Source organism: Sus scrofa, chromosome 6 (genome assembly GCF_000003025.6).
Source record: "Sus scrofa isolate TJ Tabasco breed Duroc chromosome 6, Sscrofa11.1, whole genome shotgun sequence".
Taxonomy (NCBI): Eukaryota; Metazoa; Chordata; class Mammalia; order Artiodactyla; family Suidae; genus Sus; species Sus scrofa.
This window is the reverse complement of record NC_010448.4, coordinates 80,398,229-80,416,368: the sequence shown is the minus strand read 5'-3', so window position 1 is coordinate 80,416,368 and position 18,140 is coordinate 80,398,229. Positions and strand designations below refer to the sequence as shown.

The following is an 18,140-nucleotide window of genomic DNA, read 5'->3' as shown; positions in this document are numbered from 1 at the left end:
CCCTTTTCTCCAATCCAAATGAAGCTTGGTCTTCAGATCTTGCCCAGTGGAGACCAAAGAATCTCAGATGAGGATGCTGTTGGAATTTGCCGAATGACTCAGAAAGGTCAGCTTGTTCATCCATGCGAGATGACAAGAGACCAGGAGAAGGGAGAGACTGCTTCTCTCCATAAGGGCTTCCAGACAGTGAGAGTCTAGAGGACTTCTGTGGGGTCTGGTCCTACCAATATCTTATATGGTGAATAAGTCCCTTGCCTCAGTTTCCCCCAGAACAAAAAACTGTTGTGTTCAGAAGGCCAGACTCGACATCTTTGGAGATGGCTCAGAGGTCCATTGTATTCATCTAATCTAAAACAATAAGCCGGCTTCTCCCCTCCAGCTCCCCAGCTCAGAGAGAATAGCCCACCTGCCAGTGTCTCCCAGATTGCTCAGGTTAGACATCTGGGGCTTGTCCTTGACACTTCTGTCACTTACCCTCAACTGGTCACCAAGTCTTGTTGACTTTACCTCTAAATATACTCCATTTCCATGGCCAAAGTCCAAATGACTTTTACCTCTCACCTATGCATTACATCCTCTGCCTGCAGCCTCTTTTAATTTCCTTTGTTTTGTTTTACAGACAGCAAGCCAGTGTAATCTTTCATTTCATTGCAAATCAACTTTTTAAAATAAGATTTACATACAAGAGAATGTACTCCTTTGGAGTTCCCGTCGTGGCACAGTGGTTAAGGAATCTGACTAGGAACCATGAGGTTGCGGGTTCGATCCCTGGCCTTGCTCAGTGGGTTAAGGATCTGGCGTTGCTGTAAGCTGTGGTGTAGGTTGCAGACTCGGCTCGGATCCCGCGTTGCTGTGGCTCTGGCCTAGGCCGGTGGCTACAGCTCTGATTAGACCCCTAGCCTGGGAACCTCCATATGCCATGGGAGCGGCCCTAGAAAAGGCAAAAAGACAAAAAAAAAAAAAAAAAAAAACCACTCCAAGAGAATGTACTCATTTAGGGTGGCATTTTGGGAAATGCTTACACCTGTGTAACCACCATGTACATCAAGATAAAGAATTTTTATTTTTTAGAGCAAATTTAGGTTCACAGCAAAACTAAGAGGAAGGTACATAGAGTCCCAATGTTTTCCTGCCCCTGCTCCTGCATAGCCTCCCTTGCCATCAACATCCCCCACCAAAATGGTGCATTTGTTACAATGGATGTACCCACACTAACAGATCATTATCATCCAATGTCCTTAGTTTATATTAGGGTTCACTCTTGGTGGTGTACATTTTCTGGGTTTGGTCAAAGATGTAACACAGATCCGCCATTACAGTATTATGCAGTGTAGCTGCACTGCTCTAAAAATCCTCTGTGTCCTGCTTATTCAGCCTCCCTGCCCCCAAATCCCTGGAAATCACTAACCTTTCAACTGTCTCATAGTTTGTGCCTTTTCCCTACTCTTTTCCTTTGTGGCTGCACCAATTTATATTCCTCCCAAGAATGCGCAGGGGTTCCATTTTCTCCACATCCTGGCCAACACTTGTTATCTCTTGGTTTTGTTCTGTAATGGCCATTCTAAGACGTGTGAGGTGATATTTCATTGTGGTTTAGATTTGCATTTCCCTTGTGATTTGTGAAGTTGAGCACCTTTTTCATGTATCAGTTGGCCATTTTTATATCTTCATTAGAGAAATACCTGTTCATATCCTCTGCCCATTTTAAAATCAGATGATGACAATGACTGCTATACCACTATTATTATTGTTGTTGTTATTTTACTGTTAAACAGTAGGAGTTCCTTATGTATTTTAAATATTAATCCCTTATCAGTTACACAGCTTGCAAATATTTCCTCATTTTAAAATCAGTGTTCCCCTGCCCCTATTTTCCTATTCTGTAGGCTTTCACTCTGTTAGTTTTTTTCCGTAGCTCTGCAGAGCTGCACTCCCACGTGTGTACTTTCACTTTTGTTGTCTGTGCTTTTGGTGTCCTATTTGAGAAATCACTGCTGAGACTGATTTCAAGAAGATTTCTTTCCTATGTTTTGCTTTTTTTCCCTAGGTGTTTATGGTTTCAGGTTTATATTTAAGTCTTGAATCCATTTGGAATTCTTTCTATGTGGTATAAGATGGGATTCAATGTCATTCTTTTCCACATGAATATCCAATTTGTCCAATGCCATTTACTGAAGAGGCTATCATTTCTGGGCTTTCAATTCTGCTTCATTTGTCTGTATATCTTTTGAAAAATGCCAGTACCATACCGTTTGATTATTATAGCTTTGTAATATATTTTGAAATCGGGAAGTGTGATACCTTCAGTTTTGTTCTTCTTGTGCAAAATCACTTTGAGTTTTTGGGTACTTTTGTGGTTCCATATGAATCGTAGGATGGTTTTTCTATTTCTGGAAAAAAAAAGACACCTTTGGGATTTTCATAGGGATTGCATTGAATCTGTAGATTGTCTTGAATAGTATGGATAATTTAACAGTATTAGTTCTTCTAATCCATGAACACAAGATGTTGTTCCATTTATTTGTGTTTGCTATAATTTCTTTCATCAACGTTTTATAGTTTTTAGTATACAAGTCTTTTATCCCCTTCATTAAATTCATTCTTAAATATTTTATTATTTTGTAAAATTTTTAAGTTGATTTATTATGTTATGTTAATTGATGCTGTACATCAATGTTATATATGTATATATATATCCCCAACATTCTTTTTAAAAAACATTCTTTCCATTATGGTTTATCTCATGATGTTGAATATAGTTCCCTATGCTATACAGTAGGATGTTGCTGTTTGTGTCTTCTATATGTGAGCATTTTATTCTTTTTGATGCTATTATAAATAGGATTGTTTTCTTTCTTGGGGGGATTGTTTTCTTAATTTCCTTTTTTTTCCTTTTTTTTTTTTTTTTTTTTTTTGTCTTTTGTCCTTTTAGGGCCACACCCATGGCATATGGAGGTTCCCAGGCTAGGGGTCTAATCAGAGTTATAGCTGCCAGCCTTCACCAGAGCCACAGCAACGCCAGATCCAAGCCACATCTGCGACCTACACCACATCTCGCAGCTCCCACTGAGCAAGGCCAGGGATTGAACCCACAACTTCATGGTTCCTAGTCAGATTCGTTTCTACTGCGCCATGACAGAAACTCCTTAATTTTCTTTTTGAAGAGTTTCTTGTTAGTATTTAGAAACACAACTGACTTTGGTATGTAGTTATGATTTCTTTTAATTGGCACATTTAGACCATTGATAGTCAAAGTGATTATTATGTGGTCGAATTAATATTTTTCATATTTGTTACTATTTTCTGTTTGTTGTCCTTTTCCTTTGTTTCTAATGTTGTCTTCTACACTTTTTCATTCTTTTGTTGTTTTAATCAAATGTTTTATATTATTCCATTTTCTCATCTTTCTTAGCATATCAGTTATACTTCTTATTCTACTTTTTAGTGGTTGCCTTAGTTTTGCAAAATACATTTATAACTAATCTAAGTCCATTTTCAAATAACACTATATCACTTCACCTTATAATAACAGGTAGTGTGAGTACCTTATAATAACAAAATAATCTTACTTCTTCCTTCCTATTCCTTGTATCATTACTGTCATTCATTTAATTTATATATAAGCATACATAAATATATGTATACCTATATATTTATGTATACTTATATAATCAAACACATTTTTGATATTATTATTTTGAATAAACTTACCTGTTAGCTGAATATGAATAAGAAAAATGAAAGTTTTAAAAAATTTTATTGGCATAGGAGTTCCCATCTTGGTGCAGCGGAAATGAATCCAACTAGGAACCATGAAGTTGCAGGCTTGATCCCTGGCCTCGCTCAGTGGGTTAAGGATCCGGCATTGCAGTGAGCTGTGGTGTAGGCCGGCAGCATCAGCTCTGATTGGACCCCTGGCCTAGGAACCTCCACATGCTGTGGGTGTGGCCCTAAAAAGACAAAAAAAAATTTTTCTGGTGTATAGTTGACTTACAATGTTGTGTTAATTTCAGATGTACAACAAAGTGAATCTGTTATATTTTATCTTTACTTATTTCTTCTTTGATGCCCATTCTTTCTTATTTACATCCATTTTTTTTAACCTATGTAATTTTCCTCCTCTCTAAAGAAATTTTAACATTTCTTTCAAGGCAGGTCTATTGACAACCAATTTTTAAAATTTTTACTTGTCTGAGAAAGTCTTTATTTCTTCTTCACTCTCAAAGGATAAGTTTGCAGAGTACATAATTGTAGCTTGGTGAGTTTCTTTTGTTAACACTTTAAATATTTTGCTCCATTCTCTTCTTGCTTGCATGATTTCTGAGAAATCGGATGAACTTCTTATCTTTGCTCCTCTGTAAGTAAGGTGGATTTTTTCCCTTTTACTTTCAAGATTTTTTTTTCTTTATCTTTAATTTTCTGAAATTTGAGTATAATATATCTAGGTGAGGTTTTTTTTTTTAAAGTATTTATCATGTTTGGCATTCTTTTATATTCCTGGGTCTGTGGTTTGGTATCTGCCATTAATTAGAGGAAAATTATCTTGTTATAGCTTCAAATATTGCTTTTGTTACTTTTTTTGGGGGTCTTTTTAGGTCTGCACCCGTGGCATGTGGAAGTTCCCAGGCTAGGGGTCAAATCAGAGCTACAGCTGCCGGCCACAGCCACAGCAACATAGGATCCGAGGTGCATCTGCAACCTACACCACAGCTCACAGCAATGCTGGATCCTTAACCCACTGAGTGAGGCCAGGGATCGAACCTGCATCCTCCTGGATACTAGTCAAATTAGTTACTGCTGAGCCATGATGGGAACTCTGCTTTTGTTACTTTCTTTGTTTCTTCTCCCTCTGTCATGTCCATTATATATCTGCTATTCCTTTTGTGGTTGTCCAACAGTTCTTAGCTATTCTGAGTATTTTTTTTTTTCAATTTTTTTCTCTTTGTTTTTCAGCTTTGGAGGTTTCTATTGAGATAACCTCAAGCTCAGAAATTCTTTCCTCAGCCATATTCAGTCAACTAGTACACCCATATCAAAGGCACTCTTTTCTGTTACATTGTTTTGATCTCTAGCATTTGGGGGGTTCTTATAATTTCCATCTCTATGTTTGTATTGCTCATCCGTTCTTGAATGCTGCCTACTTTATTCAATGAGCCCTTAGCAAATTAGTCATAGTTGTTTCAAATTCTCAGTCTGATAATTTCCATGTCTCTGTCATATATAACTGTTTTTAATACTAGGTTTTCTCTTCTAATTGTGTTTTTTGCTTTTTGTTATGCCTTGTGATTTTTTTTGTTGAAAGGTGGACCTTGTTTATGAAGGGAAGGGAAGGGAACTGCTGCAAATGGGCCTTTAGTGATGGGGTGATAAGGCAGAGGAGGAGGGAAAGGTGTTTTGTAGTCCTATGATTAGGTCTCAGTTTTTTGGCAGGACTTTGGCTCTGGACTTTGAACTTCACCTATGCTTTTCATCCTTCTAACCCCCTTAGGTGGGACAGGATGACTAGAGTGGCCTGGATTTGGGTATTTACCTTCCCCTGTGTCTATTAGGCTCTGATAAATCCCCAGCAGCTTAGACTCTGGTTAAAATAAATCTGGAAGATTTTATTCTTAAGAAGAATTGAATGCTCTGGCATATTTCAAAATGGTTCCTTTCCTCCTCCTCCTGCCAGAAGCACCAGGGAATTTTTCTCTGATATTCACTGTAAGAACCCAGTAGAGCACCAAGAGAAAAAAACCCATAAAAGTGTGTTGTTTCTCCCTTTGCCGCCCCTTTCCCACCCATAACTGGGTCCCTCTGGAGTTTTTAATTCTCAGAATTGTCCACACTTAGCCTCTACCAACCCATCAATTTCAGTTTAGTTTTCCTGTACTGATGCTTGTTCCGATGGGGCTTTCTGTTAGTGGGTTTCTACTCAGGTAAGGTATGAGTCTCTGTATGAGCCTATCTATCGCTTCAGTTTGGGGAATAGCAGTTTGCCCTGTGACCTCACTTTCCTGATCGATCTGAGCAGAGTTATTAAGTTTTCCATTTGTTCAGCTTTTTACTTATTGTTGGAATGGAGTGGTGACTTCCAGGCTAGAAACCAGTTCTAGAACATGTTCATCCCCTGAAAAAGTTCCCTTGTGCCCCTCCCCAGCTCAACTTCTCTTTTCTGTCCCAGTCCGTCAGCAACCACTGATCTACTTTCTGTCAGTATAGATAAATTTTGTCTGTTCCAGAGTTTCATATATTGACTTAAATTTTTTTTTGGCCACACCCACAGCATGTGGAAGTTCTGGGGCCAGGGATCAAACCTGTGCCACAGCAGTGACAATACCAGCTTCTTAACTGCTAGACCACCAAGGAACTCCAAATTTCACATATTGGAATTATCTAATATATAGTATTTTGTGCTCAGCTTCTTTTACTCAGCATAATGTGGTTGAGTTTCATTCATGTAGTTGTATCTATCAGTACTTTATTCCTTTTCATTGCTGGGCCCATGGTTATAGACATACCACAATTTGTGTATTCATTCACCTCTTAATTTGGGTATTTATAACTTTGGGGTATTATGGATAATCCTGCTATGAATATTTGTGTGAAAGTCTTTGTGTGGACATATGTTTTCATTTCTGTTGGGTAAACACCTAGGAATGTGATGGCTGAGTCATACAGGAGCTATTTGTTTACCCCTATAAGAAACTGCCAGGGAGTTCCCCTTGTGACTTAGCAAGTTATGAACCTGACTAGTATTCATGAGGATTCAGGTTCGATCCCTGGCCTCACTCAGTGGCTTAAGGATTCTGTGTTGCCATGAGCTATGGCATAGGTCACAGATGTTGCTTGGATATGGTGTTGCTATGGCTGTGGTGTAGGCTGACAGCTGAAGCTCCAATTTGACCCCTAGCCTGGGAACTTCCATATACCACAATTGCAGCCCTTAAAGAAAGAAAGAAACCACCAAACAGTTCTCCAAAAAGGTTGAATTATTTACAGTCCCGACATCAGTGTATGAGAGTTCTAGTTACTCTACATCCTCATTAAATTTGGCAATGTCAGTTATTTTAAATGGAGTAGTTTTAATGGGTGTAATGTAGTGTCTTATTTTGGTTTTCTTTTGCATTTCCTTTTGCATGCTTATTGACCATTAATATTTTGGGAGAGGGAGAAGTATTTTACCATTGTTTTTGGATGGGTTGTTTTTCTTAATATTAGAGTTGTAAAAATTTTAAAACATATTTTGGATATAAATCCTTTACAGATATGTGTATCATGAATATTTCAGTTCGTAGCCTTGCCTTTTCATTTTCTTGATGGAGTCATTCAAAGAACAGAAGTTTTGGAGTTCCCGTCGTGGTGCAGTGGTTAACGAATCCGACTAGGAACCATGAGGTTGCGGGTTCATTCCCTGGCCTTTCTCAGTGAGTTAAGGATCTGGCGTTGCTGTGAGCTGTGGTGTAGGTTGCAGACGTGGCTCGGATCCAGCGTTGCTGTGGCTCTGGTGTAGGCCAGTGGCTACAGCTCCAATTCGACCCCTAGCCTGGGAATCTCCATATGCCATGGGAGCAGCTATAGAAAAAGTCAAAAAGACAAAAAAAAAAAAAAAAAAAAAAAGAAGTTTTGAATTTCATAAAATCCAATTTATTGGTTTTTAAGAGGAAAACTATTAGCATGGTGCATCTCCTTAATGGAGAAAGTCTGGTGCATTCCTTCTAAAAGTTAGGAATAATGCAAGCCTGGCCACTATCACCACTATTTTTTAACATTAAGTTGGACCTATTACTCAATACAATCAGGTAAGAGAAAAAAGAGATAATAGAACTAAATGCCTAGAAAATCCTCAGAGTTCTCGACATGGCTCAGTGGAAATGAATCTGACTAGGAACCATGAGGTTGTGAGTTCAATCCCTGGCCTTACTCAGTAGGTTCAGAATCCGGTGTTGCTGTGATCTGTGGTGTAGGCCAGCAGCTGTAGCTTCGATTAGGCCCCTAGCCTGGGAATCTCCATATGCTGTGGGTGCGGCCCTAAAAAGCAAAAAAAAAAAAAAAAAAAATCCTAAAGAATTAACTGAATAACCTATTATGAGAGGAAGAAAGAAAAAGATGGTGGGGGTAGGGAGAGGGAGTAGAAGGTGGTATGGTAAGGTGGTGCTGGAATTAAATGACTATACAGAAACCAGTAAAAAGAGAAAGCCCCCAGGCCTTGGGCTGAGAGATCCAACTCAGCTCCCCCGGTTTTCAGCCCTCTGGATGCAAACTGAATCATACAATCCGCTTTCGTGGTTTTCAGCTTACAGATGGCATGTCATGGCAGATCTCAGTCTTTGTAATTGCAAGAGCCAATTCTCATAATAAATCTTCTCTTTTGTAGCTGTAGGTATCCACTTGGTTTCTCTGGAGAATTCTTTTTTTTTTTTCTTTCCCTGTTTTTTTCTTTTGTAGTTATTATTTGTAATAGTTATTTCCCTAATATAGTTTTTTTTCTACTGTACAGCATGGTGACCCAGTTACACATACATGTACACATTCTATTTTCTCACATTATCATGCTCCATCATAAGTGACTGGACATAGTTCCCAGTGCCACACAGCAGGATCTCACTGCTAATCCAATCCAAAGGCAACAGTTTGTATGTATCTATTAACCCCAAGCTTCCCAACTACCCCACTCCCTCCCCGTTGGCAGCCACAAGTCTATTCTCCAAGTCCATGATTTTCTTTTCTGTGAAAAGGTTCATTTGTGCCAAATATTAGATGCCAGATATAAGTGATACCATATGGTATTTGTCTTTCTCTTTCTGACTTACTTCACTCAGTATGAGAGTCTCTAGTTCCATACATGTTGCTGCAAATGGCATTATTTTGTTCTTTTTTATGGCTGAGTAGTATTCCATTGTGTATATATACCACATCTTCCTCATCCAATTGTCCATCAATGGACATTTGGGTTGTTTCCACGTCTTGGCTATTGTGAATAGAACTGCAATGAACATGTGGGTGCATGTGTCTTTTTTAAGGAAAGTTTTGTCCGGATATATGCCCAAGAGTGGGATTGCTGGGTCATATGATAGTTCTATGTATAGATTTCTAAGGTATCTCCATATTGGTTGTACCAGCTTACATTCCCACCAACAGTGCAGGAGGGTTCCCTTTTCTCCACAGCCCCTCCAGCATTTGTTATTTGTGGATTTATTAATGATGGCCATTCTGACTGGTGTGAGGTGGTATCTCGTGGTAGTTTTGATTTGCATTTCTCTAATAGTCAGTGCTGTTGCTCATTTTTTTCATGTGCTTGTTGGCCATCTGTACATCTTCCTTGGAAAAATGTCTATTCAGGTCTTTTGCCCATTTTTCAATTGGGTTGTTGGCTTTTTTGCTGTTGAGTTGTATAAGTTGCTTGCATATGCTAGAGATTAAGCCCTTGTCAATTGCATCATTTGAATCTCTGGAGAGTTCTAATACACCAATGTATAAACTTTATACAGAAACCAGTTAGAGAAGATAATAGAAAAAAAGACTGTGTATGTAATAGCAACAAAAAATAAATTATCAATAAATTTTAAATATAAACAAAATATTGGTGAAGAACACAGCAGAAAACTTCAGTGGAAAGATATATCATTTCTTTTTTTTTTTTTTTATCTTTTTGCTATTTCTTGGGCCGCTCCCACGGCATATGGAGGTTCCCAGGCTAGGGGTCTAATCGGAGCTGTAGCCGCCGGCCTGCGCCAGAGCCACAGCAACGCAGGATCCAAGCCGAGTCTGCGACCTACACCACAGCTCATGGCAACGCCGGATCGTTAACCCACTGAGCAAGGGTGGGGACCGAACCCACAACCTCATGGTTCCTAGTTGGATTCGTTAACCACTGCGCCACAACGGGAACTCCCTCATTTCTTAAATATCAAGAAGACTGGACATCATGAAAATGTTATCCTCAGCAAACACAGTAACATTTTTTTTCCTGCAACTAGAGAAGTTGGTTATAAAGTTCAAATGGAAAAGTAAACAACAGAGAACATAGGAGAACCAGACTTACCAGATATTAATCTATATTCTAAAGCCTCAGCAGTTAAAATAGTGAATAATTAGCACATAAACGGACAAACCAATGGAATGAAATAGAAAGTCCAAGAGTAGACCAAAATACATACGGAAATTTAATATATTCTAAAGGTGTGAGAGTAAAGATAAATTTTATAGTTAATGGTTTGGGGATAACTGGGTAATCATTTGAAAAAGGAGTTTTATCTTTACCTCACATGTTATTCTAGGCTAAACTAAAAATAGATCAAAGATCTAAAGCTAAAAAACTGTAGATATTAAAGTGCTAGGGAAAAATGAGCACATTTCTTTATAACCTTGAGGTGGTGAAGGACTTTCTCATTGACTCAAAATTCAAAAACCAAAAAAGAAAAGATTGATCAATTTAACCAATTAAAAAAATAAATAAAGTTTAAATACACTTGGCAACCTGGAAGGATATATTTGCCACACATATTGTAGGCAAAGGGCTAATTTCCCAAATACATGAAGAGCTTCTAGACATTCATTTAAAAAAGACCAAAAGTCTTGTAAAAATCAAAGAAAAATGAGCAAAGACATGAAGAGGCAGTTCATACATAAAAAGACATGAAGATGACGTGTAAACACTCAAAAATATGTTCAATCCATTCACCATATGAGTATGAAAATTAAAACTACCCTGATATATCTTTTTTAACTTACCAAATTTTGAAAAATTCTGAAAGTCTGACAATGAGATGGTAAACAGGCAGCCTCCTTGCCAGTTGGAATGTAGACTAGTAAATCCCTATGTAGATTAACAATTTTTATCAAAATTTAACAATGAGTTTTCCCTTTGATCAACAATTTTACTTCCAGGTATTTATTTTGTATATATACCTGCATGTGTACAAAGTGATACATATACAAGGTTATGCACTGAAATAATCCTTGAGATAGGAAAAAAATGGAATTTAAACCAAAGGAAAAAAAGTATTTGGGGATATGTCCATTCAATGGAATATTACACAGCTTCCAAAAAAAAAAGAGAGAGAGAGAGTGAGGAAGTGCTAATATCCTTTTAGGAAAAGAACTCCAATATATGTTGCTAAATTAAAGAAGCAAGATGTAGAACAGGAATCAACAAACCTTTTTCAAAGGACCAGACAGTAAATATTTTTGATTTTGCAGGCCAAGCAAATCTCTGTTGCAACTGCTTGGCTTTCAACTTGCCATAGTAGCATGAAAGCAGTCAGGCAGTACATATGGGTGTGGACAGATTGAGCGAGATTTGGCCTGTGAGCAGTAGTTTGTCAGACTTCTGCTCTGTATACATAGTTTGTTATTTTTGTGTAAGTAAGTGTGTGTGTTTGAGGGGGTAGAGATAAGAATATGTATTTGTTTTTGCTTATTTGCTTACATTTGCATGAAAACATTAAAAAGAGACATATGAAAAATGGAGGGTGTATCATTCACAGGCCAATCAGAAGACAGAAACCAGGGATACTGGGATAGGAAGTAACATGAAGAATTATTAACTAGTAATGTGACTAGTATAATATTAATTTGTACAATGTAAAGAATTATTAGCTGATAAAAGAGATTAACTCCTAAGAGAACTAAACCGCTACAGCAGCACTGTCCAGTAGAAGGTTTTGCAGGGATGGACACATTCAGTATCTGCAATGCCCAGTGCACTAGGCACCAGCCACATGTAAGATGTAGTGAGCATGACTGAGAACCTGAATTTTTTAATTGATTTTATTTTAATTAATTTATATGTAAATCTAGGTAGACACATCCAGCTAGTGGTACCACAAAGGAGTAGCTGCTACCTCTGAGACTGAGGGCATATACCCTCAAGGAAGAACAAACTTGGAAGAGCCCCTTACCCCAAAGCTGAGACCCATACTTTATTGGAGAAGGTATGGCTATAGGCTGTGGGGTGCAAAAGTGTGTGTACCACTGGGTTTCCTGCACACCTTTCACAGAGAAGCTAGGAAGGAAAGCATGAGAATGAAAAGATAAGCCCCTAGATCCCCTCATGGCTCAGCAGGTTAAGGTAATGGTGGGGTCACTTCTCTGGCTCTGGTTATAGCTGTGGCATGAACTTCTGCATGCTGTGGGTGTGGCAAAAAAAAAAAAAAAAGCCCCTTCCTCTTGCAGTTTCCCTCAGTACCCTCCGCTTGACAAGTTCTTGCATTATGCTGTCTGCCAAAGAAAAAAATATTGACAAGGTCTAGTTCCAGTATTAGAAAGCAACATAAAGAAGAGTGAATTTACAGCTGCAAGGCAATAAAAATGATGAATGACACAGGGTGGGTGGAAACTGGGTAGCAACAAAGCTCTTCACTGTATATCCCCCACCCCCACTCTTCAGGGCGGCACCCAGGGCATATGGAGGTTCCCAGACCAGGGGTTGAATTGGAGCTACAGCCGCCGGCCACAGCCACAGCCACAGTAATGCAGGACCTGAGCCATATCTGCAACCTACACCACAGCTCATGGCAATGCTGGATTCTTAACCCACTGAGCGAGGCCAGGAATCGAACCCACCACCTCATGGTTCCTAGTGGGATTCGTTTCTGCTGCGCCAGGGAACTCCTTCACTGTACACTAAACATCATTTTGAGTTTGAGTCATGTAAGCATATACTTAACAAATTCAAAACAAACAAAAAGAAAAATACGTACCAAGCAAATACAAATGAAAAGGGCCAAAGATATCAGTAAAAAGAACTTACAGAAGGAGTTCCCATTGTGGCTTAGTGGATTAAGAACCCAACTAATATCCATGAGGATGTGGGTTCAGTCTCTGGCCTCACTCAGTGGGTTAAGGATCTGGTGTTGCTGCAAGCTGCAGTGTAGGTCGCAGATGTGGGTCGGATCTGGCATTGCTGTGGCTGTGTAGGCTGGTAGCTGCAGCTCTGATTCACCCTGAGAACTTCCATATGCCCCAGGTGTGGCCCTAAAAATTTTTTTTCAAAAAGAACTTTATATTGAGGAGACATAACAATTACAACTATGTATACACTCGTAATATAACTTGGAAATATTTTAAGCTGATATACATCAAAGCAAAGCCTTGTGAATTTACAACAGTAGTTGGAGGTATTAACACATACTTCTCAGAAACTGATAAAGCAGAGAATAAAAGCGAAAATGTAGAGCTTTTGAATAATTAATGAGCTTAAGCTAATATATATAAATGTATCCACAAAGCCAGAAGGCAAATTATTCTCAAAATCACATGAAACATGGAAAAATGGATCACATACTAAGCTACAAAGGAATGATTAGTAAATTCCTAAGAATTGATATCATATTGAACAGTTAGCAAAATCAAATGCAATAGAAGCAGAAATCAATAACAAAAGGGAGAAGTGAACTATGTCTGACAATTTAAAATAATATCTCCTAATAACCCATGGAGTTAAGATGATATAACAAGGGAAATTAATATTAGAGACAAAGATATATAAAAATCAGTGAGCTGTTGCTAAAGCATTTCTTGCAGGAAAATTATAGCTTTGAATACATTTCTTAGAAAACGAGAAAGTGCAAATAAAATAAGGTAAATATTAAAGAATCTTAAAAAACGAGTAAATCTCAAAGAAGAAAAGAAATAATACATAGAAGGGCAAATATCAATGAAATGAGAGGGAAGGGGGCAATTAACAGAACTAAAAGTTGGTTTTTGAAGGAAAAAAATCCCTATAACTAAGATAGACAAACTTTGGCAAAAATAAAATAACTAAAATATATAATGAAAAGGAATAAATAAGCAGAGCCACAGCTGAAATAGAAATTTTATTTTAATTATTTAATTATTTTTTTTAAAAAACCTACCCAAAAAACCTGTTGATTATATTTGCTGTATTACGATCATTTGAGCTGCGAAGAATAAAAAAGAAACCTATCTAAACTGGTTTTAAAAATAAGAAATGTATTATCTTACATAACAAGATGCCCCAAACTGGTTAACTGCACCTTAGTTAAGTTTTCACAAGTCAAGTTTCTTCCCATCTTTCTACTTTTCCATTCTCAGTGCATCGGACTCATCCACAGACTAACTCCCCTCCTGGGTACCAGATAGCTGCAGCTGCTATAGGCTTCCCACTGTCATGACTACATTCATAGGCAGAATGTTTCTTTCTTTCTTTCCCATTTTGTCAGAGAAAAAAAAAAAACCTCTCCCCAAATCCCCTCATCCCCTACTGTACACTCTTCTGCCCCATTGCATTGTAGACTGATATCTAAGCCAACAAAGAAAAGGGAACCATAATGCTTAGCATAGGCCAAATTTGAGTCACTGTCCAAATCACTCTCTAAGCCTGGGATGGAGGGTGTTTTCCTGAAGTACATGACTGAGTGGAGAAAAATGGAGAAATAGGGAAATGACTGCTGGGGAGGCAGTCAACAGTGTCTGCTATTGTTATGAACAACTTTATGCCGAAAATGGAAAACCTAAGCAAAATGTGTAAGATCTTAGAAAAATAAAGGCCCAGAATGGTACCAGAAGAAAAATATTTAAGTACAATAGTCATTCATCAATAAATAATTATGGAGTGCCTATTAAGTGCACTGTTGAAAACATTATAGTAAGCAGCACTGCCATATTCCTTCCCCACCCCAAATCCCACCTCCAATAAAAAAATCAGCAGACCAGGATGGTTTTATAGGTAAATGCTACCAAACTTTTAAAGAACAGCTTGTTTCTATATTAAGATACATTATATAAGTTTTGCCAGAGAAGAGGGGAGGGAAAACTGCCCAACCAAATAATGAATCTAGTTAAACCCTGATATTATATACAGATATGAACTGTTTGAGAAAAAAATAATTACTGGCTAGTTTTACTTACAATTATAGATGCAAAATTCCTGATTCAAAATACCCCAGGTAGGATTCAATTTAGGAATGTACAGATGATTTAGCATCACATAAGTCTGTCAAGGTGTTTCAGATTAAAGGAAAAAAAATGCAGTATTTCAATAGATAGAGGAAAACATCTATTTGTGATTAAAGTAGCTTTCTTTTTCTTTTTCTTTTTCTTTTTAGGGCCACACCCTCAGCATATGGAGGTTCCCAGGCTAGGGGTTGAATCAGAGCTACAGCTGTCAGCCTCTGCCACAACCACAGCAACACAGGATCTGAGCCGCTTCTGTGACCTACACCACAGCTTACAGCAATGCTGAATCCTTAACCCGCTGAGCGAGGCCAGGGATTGAACCTGCATCCTCATGGATACCAGTCAGATTTGTTTCTGCTGAGCCACAACAGGAACTCCTAGAGTAGCTTTCTTAACCTGATAAAAATTCTCTATCAAAAATTTATAGCAGGGAGTTTCCGTTCCAGCTCAGCAAAAACGAATCTGACTAGTATCCATGAGGATGCAGGTTTGATCCCTGGCCTTGCTCAGTGGGTTAAGGATCTGGCATCACCATGAGTTGTGGTGTAGGTCACAAACACAGCTTGGATCTGGCATCGCTGTGGCTGTGGCATAGGCTGGCAGCTATAGCTCTGATTTGACCCCTAACCTGGGAACTTCCATATGCCATGGCTGAGGCCCTAAAACGCAAACAAGACAAAACAAAACAAAACTTAAAAACTTATAGCAGATATGATATTTAATTTTTAAAAATCCATAATTTCCAATTATAGTGGAAACCACATGTATACCTCCCAATACCACTACCGTTCAATGGAGTACTTGGACCCCAGTATACAACAGAGATGATATCACAAATCAGTGAGAAAGAATGAATTACTGCTTATTAAGTCATGGTGGGAGAACTGAGTCATGATATGAAGAAAGTGAAGGTAGCCTCCTAAAATAAAACAAGTCAAAATACCTCCATGGATTAAAAACTTAACTTGAAAAAGCAAACTTGTAAAAATGATTACAGGAAAAATGGAGGCAAATGTCACTGTGACTTTAGGATGGGTAAGAATTTCTTAAAGGGGAAAATAGATTTGAGTACTTCTAATGAGACTTTTGCTTATGTCAGTTAGATTTAGGTTTAACTCTGAAAAAAGCTAGCAGTCTAGAAGTAAGCAGTCCAGGGCTGACATCAGGGAGCCAGTCCCTCTATCATGGTTTTCTCATCCTCAGCATATGGCTCCCAACTCGTGATCCAATACTCCAAGTGATGAGAAGGAGAAAAGAAAAGAATGGCGCTCTTTCTCTTTAAGAATATTTCCTGCAAATTTCACATAATGCTTTCTCTTATATCATATTGGCCAGAGCTTAGTCATATGGTCACACTGCAAGGTATGCTGGGAAATGTAGTCTTTATGCCAGGAAGCCTTGTGTCCAGTTAAAATCACAGTTTATTTGAATTAAGAAAGAAAATTGAGCACTAGAGACAGAGTTAACTAGCAATTAACAGACTGGGAGAATTTTTTTTTTTTTTTTTGTCTTTTTGCCTTTTTGCCTTTTCTAGGGATGCTCCTGCGGCATATGGAGGTTCCCAGGCTAGGCGTCTAATTGGAGCTGTAGCCACTGGTCTATGCCAGAGCCACAGCAATGTGGGATCCAAGCCGTGTCTGCAACCTACACCACAGCTCATGGCAACACCTTAACCCTTAGGATCCTTAACCCACTGAGCAAGGCCAGGGATCTAACCCACAACCTCATGGTTCCTAGTTGGATTCATTAACCACTGCACCATGACGGGAACTCCTGTTTTTAATATATATAATAGACATTAATATCTGAAAATATGACACAGGAAAAAAAAGGAGGAGAATTTTATATAAAAATGTAAAAAGGAGATGATATGGCAAGAAGTTCACAAAAGAAGAAACCAGAGACTGGAATGGCCAATAAGCAGATAAAGAGATGTTTAAGCTTATTAATAATCAGAGAAATGCAAAATAAAGTGAGAAATGAATACTACTTCACACCCAAAGAAAAAATATGAGATAATATCAAAGTGCCGAAGTTGTGGGAAAAATACAACTTTATGCACTGCTGAGGGAGTGAAAATTGGTGCAGTCATTTAGGAAAGCCATTTGGGGGTATTTAGTGATGTGGACAAAATGCATATCACTTTATACTGCATATCTCGTCTTGTGTATAAACCCCAGAGAAATTCTTGCTTAAGTACATGAAGTTCATGTACACACTCATATTCAAAGATGTTTATTGTGGCATTAGTTTATAATAACAGATTGGAAATAAATGTCCTTTGTAAGGAATTATGAAATAAAATATGTATAAATGATGGAATATAATGCAACGGTCAAAAAAAAGAGCCCTAGATCTACATTAATTAGCATGAACAGATCTCAAAGAAGCAGGACGAGACATGGCAGTATATCACTTATGTACATTAAATATGCACACATAGCAACACCATGCATTGTTTATCGAAATGCATATATAAGTAAAATGGACAGAGAACCTGGGAACAGTACCTATAGGAAAAGAAGAACAGACTGGAACTAGAAGAAAAGATTAAATTGAAAAATAAAATAGAAATAGATAATAAATATGTACCAACCTGGGGCAAGATCGAAGCTCCTTAAGCTAGATCTGAGCTCAAGTAATCTTTCAAGCCATGAAACACTCAGTTTGACAAATAATCGGGGGTCCATAATGTTTCTTGAGTGAATGGATAAGTATTCCCCAAACAGAGAATTGCTGAGTATGATGTGCTTCACCATGGGATTTGCGTAATGATTCATAGGACTATTTTCCTTTTTGGGGTTTACATCATTTGCCTCCAACTGTTTAATCTCATCAAGCAGCGCACTCACAATTTCAAGTTATTTCTTGTGAGGCCATTATCATTGCTGGGGTTTTTTGTTTTTCATTTGGAACTGTGCTTCTAAAGCACCCCTTTCCCTGCAGGTTTTGAGCCATCTGTGATAAAGGAGGTACTTAAGATTTCAATAACAACAAAAACAGATTAACTAAAGGTTTGCCTTTCATGTGGAATAGATTGCTGTCCACCTTTCAGGCAATGCACTACAAAGAGTATTTTGTTTCAGTCGATTGAAAATGAGGCCTAGGTACTGGATGAAATGCATTTGTTCTCTTTTCAACTGTTTCCAAGTGTGGAAAGCTCTTCCCTCAGATATCCACATGGCTTCACTCACATGTCTGCTCAAATGTCATTTTCTGGAGAGGCTTTCGCTGTTTAT

General features: G+C 38.1%; 1 long non-coding RNA gene across 1 annotated transcript in view; it reads left to right on the top strand.

Moving 5' to 3' along the window:
* Nucleotides 1-18,140, top strand: part of LOC102165262 — a 70,882-nt gene that overhangs the window by 3,413 nt on the left and 49,329 nt on the right. The gene's annotated exons all lie outside the window — the stretch shown is intronic.